The following is an 8,308-nucleotide window of genomic DNA, read 5'->3' on the forward strand; positions in this document are numbered from 1 at the left end:
GCCGTGCATACCTGTCCAGGTCTTTTTTTTTCTTTACTGCGGATGTGTGCAGAAATGCTGGCCGGCACGACGGCACACATCTGCAGCAAAGTTGTTTTCTTTTTTTCAAACTCCTGCTTTCCTGCAGAATCCACAGCCCGTCCGCAATGTCAATTGCGGCTTCCATTGACTTCAGTGGAAGCCGTCCGTGCAGAAACAGCACTGAAATGGAGCATGCTGCGATGTGATTTCCTCATCCAAAGATCCGCAAATCAAATTTGCATGCTTTAATTCAGGCGCGGACGCCTATGTTTCCGTATGGGCGGTTTGAACTGTGGATTGTCCGCGCGAGTGCCTCACACTGATTCCGCAATTCAAATCCACCCGTAGGCATTGGGCTTTAGTTAGAGGCAGGACTTCTCTCAGGCCGATTGGAACTACTTCTCATGAGACTTTTGTAAAATAGCCTTGAAGACGACCTTGCATTCTTATGATAGAGAGAAAGAAAGAGAGAATGAAAGACTGCAAATAGCTGCAGGTTACAAAACATAAAATAGATGATAGTAAATCATATAGGTTCTTTCACAAATGCCCCCTTTTGCAATGGTTTCCTCATGCCGACGGTTGCTCACCACTGTACTGATTACCGAGTGGGGGGGGGGGGGCTGCAGCTCCCCGCTGGTAATCACACAGTGGCGCTAATCTGGGCGCACACCTCTGACTTCAGTGTGCACCCGGGATCAGCCCCGAGAAGAGGAGAAGCAGCGCTGACTACAAGGAGAAGGTAAGTATGTGGGTTAGGGGGATATTATTACTGGGGCTACTGTGTATTATTGAGGAGATTAATATTATTACTGTGGGGTTAATATTACTGAGGGAGTTAATATTATTACTGTGTGGTTGATATTACTGTGGCTACCGTAGGGGTTAATATTACTGAGGGGGTTAATATTATTACTGTTGGGTTAATATTACTGTGGGGTAATATTACTGAGGGGGTTAATATTACTGGGGCTACTGTGGGGTTAATATTATTACTGGGGCTTATGTGGGGTTGTTATTACTGGGGTCACTATTACTATCGAGGCCACTATGGTGGACACTATTACTATTGGAGCCACTGTGAGGGTCACTATTACTACTGGGGCCACTGTGGGGGTCCCTTTTACTGCTGGGGCCAGTGTGGGGGTCACCATTACTACTGAAACCACTGTGGGGAACACTAAGACCACTGGGGCCACTGTGTGGGTCACTATTACTACTGTGGCCACTGTGGGAAACACTATTACTACTGAGGCCACTGTGGGGGTCACTATTACTATTGAGACCACTGTCGGGACACTATTACTACTGGGGGTCACTATTACGACTGAGACCCCTGTGGGGGTCACTATTATTACTCGGGCCACTGTGGGGCTCACTATTACTACTGGGGCTACTGTGGGGGTCGCTATTACTACTGGGGTCACTGTGGGGGTCGCTATTACTACTGGGGTCACTGTGGGGGATGCTGTTACTGCTGAGGCCACTGTGGGGGATGCTATTACAACTAGGACCACCAATATAGGGGGTCACTATTACTACCGGAGCCACCAATATTGGAATTCACTATTACTACACAGGGCAGATTTGCTGCAGAATTTACAGTAGCTGTAGCAGCAAAGTAGATGAAATTTTGAAAATCTCATCCAAATGCTGTGGAAAAAATCTGCACAAAACCCATGTGGACATTAACATGTGGTGCGGAATTTAATTCTGCAGCACGTTAATTAAATATAATCAATTGCCCATCCAGTGCTCCAGCGTTCCTCCCTGTTGCTTTGTTTTTGTTTATTAACGGCCCTGTCCTTTTTATAATGACAGAGGTAAAAATCATATGTTGTGATATGCCACGCCCCTAACCTCTCCCCTGACCACACTCTCTGTCCCGCTTTGGGGCTCCCCGAGAAACTTTTGCTTCAAAAGGGCTCCATTGCTGAAAAAGTTTGGGAACCCCTGATATAGTGAAAGGGATTGGAGTTGGTCAAAATATTTCTGTGCAAATAGTAAGCTATTGCCATTATTTGCAATTTTGCTGAACAGTGCAAATACCTATGAATAAGAAAATGTCAGTACCGTATATACCGGCGTATAAGACGACTTTTGAACCCCGAAAAATCTGCTCTGCAGTCGGGGGTCGTCTTATGCGCCGGTAATACAAAAAAAAAAAAATTAAAAAAAAAAAATTTTATTACTCACCTCCCACGGCGTCCTGTCGCGCTCCGGCAGGATGTCGCTCGCTCCGGCAGGCTGTCGCTCGCTCCTCGTCCCCGGCGCAGCATAGCTTTCTGAATGCGGGGCTTGAAATCCCCGCTTCCAGAAAGCTAATACACACGCCGGCAGCCATGACAGCATTGAATGGCTGTGATTGGCTAAAGCACACGTGGCTTCAGCCAATCACACTATTCAATGACATCATTGAATGGCTGTGATTGGCTGAAGGCGCACGTGTTAGCAATCACACCCATTCAATGATGTCATTGAATAGTGTGATTGGCTGAAGCCACGTGTGCTTTAGCCAATCACAGCCATTCAATGATGTCATGGCTGCCGGCGTGTGTATTAGCTTTCTGGAAGCGGGGATTTCAAGCCCCACATTCAGAAAGCTATGCTGCGGCGGGGACGAGGAGCGAGCGACAGCCTGCCGGAGCGAGCGACATCCTGCCGGAGCGCGACAGGACGCCGGGGGAGGTGAGTAATAAAATTTTTTTTTTTTCTCCACTGAATACCGGCGTATAAGGTGACAGTTGGGGGGTCGTCTTATACGCCCCGTCGCCTTATACGCCGGTATATACGGTAAATGTACAAAATAGCAATACTGATCCTGCAACATTTAAACCTGTAAACATTCCGAAGGGACCCAACCAGTGCTTCTGGTGGCGCATGCGCCGCTTACGAATATACACTTTAAGGAATTGGTACAAATATTTCCGTGCAAATACTAAGCTATTGGCATTATTTACAATTTTCCAGAGCATTGCAAACAGTGATTTATGAATTTCAGCAGCTCGCTAGAGGAGACATGTTGGCTCGTTGCTTTCGCATATTAGCTGCATGTAATTTAAGAATTTCAGCAGCTTGCTGAGGCGACATGTTTACTTGTAGCTTTCACATATCTGCTGCACAAGATGCAGCTGCTCGCTGAGGTGAAATCGTGGCTTGTCACTGTGTCAGGTAAGCTGCATTAGCTTCATGGCGGCGTTAAACCCTCTGTGGTGACATGTTTGCACGACAGCGATGGTTTGTTACAACACTGGACAACAGTTGATGATTAGATGAAGGCTTGACTGGTGTTGGCCGCATTGGCACTTGAGATGACATGATATCATGTTCAGGAGATGTGAAGATAGTGGTGAAAGACCATGCTTCAATGTTGTTGGTCAGTATGCACTGCCAGCTATGTATGCGTACATTTGTGAGGTTTCATTTATTGGAGTCTCCACACAGGTGTCTAGCTGTCTCACAACCAGCTACAAACTTCTAGACTGAGTACTGGTGTATCTATAGCAACTGAGGCCACAGGGATTTGTGGGGTGTGTAGTCTGCCGTTAATCCCTCATTCAGTGCACAAGGAGGAAAGACCTGTGATGGCGTCCCCGTCATGAAATCAGGCTCTGCTTGTTTTAGGACCTGCGATCAGGGGTGAAATTCAGAGACCATGTGATCAGTCACATGACGGTGACATCATTTCAGGTCCTGTCAGCACACGGCTGCTGTCAGGCTCTGTGTTTTATTTATGCTTTAGGACCTGCGATGATGTCACCATCATGTGATCAAGGGCAGAGCATGTGAATCACACACACACACTTACAGACAAGAAGTCATTAGCATTTGGACTTTCATCATCTCATTGTCTTGACAACTTCATATTTGCAGCAGAGATGTTACAGTATTTGGGTGACTGCGGGTATTATCTGTAATGGAAACATCTGTAGAGCAATTACAGACCATGAATCTATGAACAGCTAAAGTAGTGAAATAGGTAAATTTGGGGGGAGGCGTGTCCTAGCAGCCCAGGAGAGAGGACGTGCCCACTGAGGCTCCGCTCTGCAGCCGCCTCAATCCACAGCCTCCTGTGCGCTGGAGACCCGGGACGGTGATTTGGGGACCGGCGCTGGCTTCCCCGACTCAGCAGGAACGCTTGGAGGCCTTTTTGAGCCTCTCCCGGAGAGGAACGCCGCGAGGCCTAGAAGGCCTGAAGATCCCCGGGCTCAAGTGCCGGCTGGCCGCGACCGGTAGTGCTGGCCAGCCGCGACCGGAAGTGGGGAACCGCAGGCTCTCCTGCCCAGCAGACTGGAGGGGTGCCAGCCAAAGGACACCAGAGGAAGAGGAGAGGCCGGGTGGCCCACCCTGTACAGCTGCGGACCGGGTGAGTGACGCGGTGACCGCCGCCGACCCGGGACCCTGCGCCCCCCCATGCTCCCTCGCCCCCACCGGACTGCAGTACTATATCTGGGGCACCAGAAGCCCCCCGAGGCGAGCTCCTTGCTGCACGGCCATCATCCCAAGCTAACAGACACATCAGGGGCCCCCCCACCCCTCCCCCCCAGCCAAACACCATCTGGAATAGGGGAGACAGGGGGTGTAGGGTAGAGGAGAGGAGTCGGAGCCGCAGGGGGCAGTGAGGGAGTGCGGAAGAAGCTGAGCATACAGCGAGAAGCACCGCACGTGGAGCCCCCCCTTCCCGGGAGAGAACTTTATTCCCAAACAAAGGGGTACAGAGGCAACTGACTGCCCCCCCTTCCCATGCGTCTGGTCTCCTGACGGACCTGCGAACCACCTTCATCAGCAGTGCCCCGGGACCGTAGCTTATTGTCTTGCATACACCTGTAGACCAAGCTCTGAGCTGCTGCCCGGAGGTAACGCGTCGGAGACGCACAGATACCATTACACTATGACTGCACTCCAACAGCCATGTATTAAAGCTTAAACTGCGCATGAATCCCCCCCTGTGACATCTTACAAGCTCAAGCCTGCGGACATCCCCTACTACTATTCCCTAGCGCGATGGCGCCCAGCAAGCAAGCTAAGATAACTAGCAAGCTGCAGCAGTACTCCCAGCCCAGCACCTCAGCGACCGCCCGACCTAACGTGCCCTCCAGCCCACAGAGCGCATCCTCTGAGGGAGCCACACCAGCTTCGCCCTCCACATCCAGCCCGAATATTGCTGACGTACTGAAGGCAATCACAGAGTCACGCTCTGCCCTCACGGAAAAAATTGATGCACTGCAGTCGGACTTTGGGCTACTGCGAGCAGACGTCCAAACGCTGAGAGAGCGCACAACAGAGGTCAAGACACGAGTCTCTAACTTAGAGGACACTGTTACACCACTCTCAGACCAGGTGCGCACCCTTAACTCTAACGTCGTGGCGCAGCGGAAGAAAATGGACGATATGGAGAACCGCCTGCGCAGATGCAATCTCAGATTCATAGGATTGCCAGAGGGTGCTGAGGGCAGAGATCCCTGCGACTTTCTGGAATCGCTACTCAAGCAGGAGTACGGCCCCAACTCTCTGTCCCCCTTATTTTGTGTTCAGAGGGCTCACCGCATTCCATCAAGGGCACCGCCACCCGGGGGCCCCCCACGCACCTTTTTTACGAAGTTGCTTAACTACAGGGACAGAGACAAAATCCTGGCACTTAACCGAGAGAGAGAACCACTTAGAGTTGACGGACAAACAATCCGTATCTTCCCGGATTTCTCCTTAGAGGTGCAACAGAGGCGGCAAAAAGTTACAGAAGTAAAGAAAACGCTGCGCTCGAAACAACTGGTCTACGCCATGCTATACCCTGCTAGGCTAAAGGTGATCAAGGATAACCGCTCCCACTTTTTTGAAAACCCGGGGGACGTTCTAAACTGGCTTGAACAAAACTGATCTATGTCATGAGACTTTCGAAAATACGTACCTGATGCGGCTGGCCGGCCAAAGCTCCCCTCTCTTTTGTACTGTAACTGCGGAGGATGACCCCTCTCCCTGTCCTTCCCCCTACTTTTTCTTTTCTTTTCTTTTCTTTTTTTCTTCCCACAGACTACGGCTCTTACTGTCCCATTTCCCTTCTCAATAACGATGTAAAAGTAATTGCAAAAATACTGGCGACGCGTATAAACTCAGTACTGAACGAGATCATACACGCTGACCAGTCCGGCTTTATGCCTGGCAAAAGCACAGACATGAACCTGAGGAGACTCTTAAAACACTTGTCGTACAAGCAAACTAATTGCGGGAAGCGTACTCTGGTATTTATAGATCAAGCAAAGGCCTTCGACTCAGTAGAGTGGAAGTACCTATGGGCGGTGATGTGGCGGTTCGGATTCGGGCCAACCTTTATTAAATGGATCGAGATTTTATACGACTCCCCCCCGGTGGCCAACATTAAAACTAATACACATGTTTCTGCCCAGTTCTCCTTGAGTAGAGGTACAAGACAGGGCTGCCCTTTGTCCCCCGCCTTGTTCGCCCTCGCCATAGAGCCTCTTGCGATCCAAATCCGAACGTCACCACAGTGAAGGGATTTAAACTGAACAATTACGAAAAGCGCATAGCACTCTACGCAGATGACACCCTTCTCTTCCTTCAAGACCCGGAGGCGTCTCTAGACGCAGCCCTGACTATATTCGGCGCATTCGGCACGAACTCTGGCATTAAGGTCAACTGGGACAAGACCCATTTACTGGCGGTGGACCCTGCGGCCGCTGAGCTCCTTCTGCCCGCCCCGCTGAGTTGGACAACCCAGACCACCTACTTGGGCGTAAAGGTCTCAGCGGAATTATCCGCTTTTTACAACTCCAATCTGGTCCCTCTCCTGGGCTGGGCTGGGGAGGTGGCGACACACTGGGCTTCCCTCCTGATCCCGCTGGTGGGCAGAATAAACCTGCTAAAAATGAAACTGCTATCAAAATTCCTGTATATACTGCATAATTCCCCTACGTTAGTCCCAAAAAAATTCTTTACTAAGCTCCGTGGGATCGTGCTGCGCATACTGTGGAGGGGCACTACACCCAGGATTAAATTGGAGACTCTGTACCTCCCGTTGAGCGGGGGAGGACTGGCCCTACCAAACTTCTATTACTACTACCTGACCAGCCAACTGGTATAGTGAGATGGTGGCTATCCTCGTCGGGGGCTGCTGCTGAGTGGCCCCTCATCCTCGGTCGCCCCTCTTCCCACCCCTATGCTGGTGACACTGGAGGCCTGGCGATGGGTCATGAGACTGTCCACTGCAGAGGAGATTGCGCCATCCCCACACACTCCCCTCTGGAATAACCCCAAAATGCCACATTTCCAGTGCTTCCCAGAGTTCGCCTTCTGGAGACATTGGGGCGTCAATGTCCTCTCTGACATAGTCAGCGAGGGCACGTTTGGCACCTTTCTGCAGCTGCGGATAGCCCACGGCCTGCCCGGAAACTCCTACTTTAGGTATTACCAATTGCGAGATGTGGCCAGGGCTCAGTTTGGAGGTCTATCTATCTCACTATCCATGACACGGCTGGAGAGCCTGGCGCAGATGTGCAATCTTGTCAAACCGCTGTCGAGCTTCTATGCCCATATAGCGCAGCACCTGGCCCCGCTAGGCGAGAGGGACGTACAGAGATGGGAGGGGGACATCCCTGACCTGACCTCAGGGGAGGATGAGGACATACTGGGTGGATCTGGTCCCCCCCTGGTTAGCGCTAGAGACAAGCTCATCCAAGTTAAGTTCCTGCACTGCATATATTATACCCCTTCCAGGTTGTGCACTATGGGCCTGCTCCCTACTGCAACGTGCCCGCGATGTTTGGCGGCGGATGGAACAGTCATGCACGTGTTTTGGGAGTGCGCGGTCCTACAGGACTACTGGAGAGATGTGCTTGCCTTTATGGAAACGCATCTAGAGGCACCGAAGATCATGCATCCTGGAACGTGCCTCTTTGGGCTTTTGGGAGACCTACCGGTGGCCGCAGCAACATGTATACTGTACAAGCTGCTACTCTTTTATGCAAAAAAAGTGATTCTACTTAATTGGAAACACCCCGGGAGGCTGACTAGGAGCGCATGGGTCCGGGTCGTTAACGCTGAAATCCCAATGTACAAACTGACGTACATGGCCAGGGGGTGCCCTGAAAAATTCGATAAGATCTGGGGTGGCTGGGTGAGTTGACCCGCGACGGCGTCGGGAGAGCCAAGCTAGGTGGTAGTGGGGGAGTGAGGGAGAGGGAAGGATAAAAAGAGAGACACCTGTTCAACTTGTTCTCTGCGTTAAAACCTTATGCGCAGAAAATTATTTTTTTCTCCTCTATTCCCTCAGTTC

This window comes from Eleutherodactylus coqui, chromosome 4, assembly GCF_035609145.1.
Source record: "Eleutherodactylus coqui strain aEleCoq1 chromosome 4, aEleCoq1.hap1, whole genome shotgun sequence".
Taxonomy (NCBI): domain Eukaryota; kingdom Metazoa; phylum Chordata; class Amphibia; order Anura; family Eleutherodactylidae; genus Eleutherodactylus; species Eleutherodactylus coqui.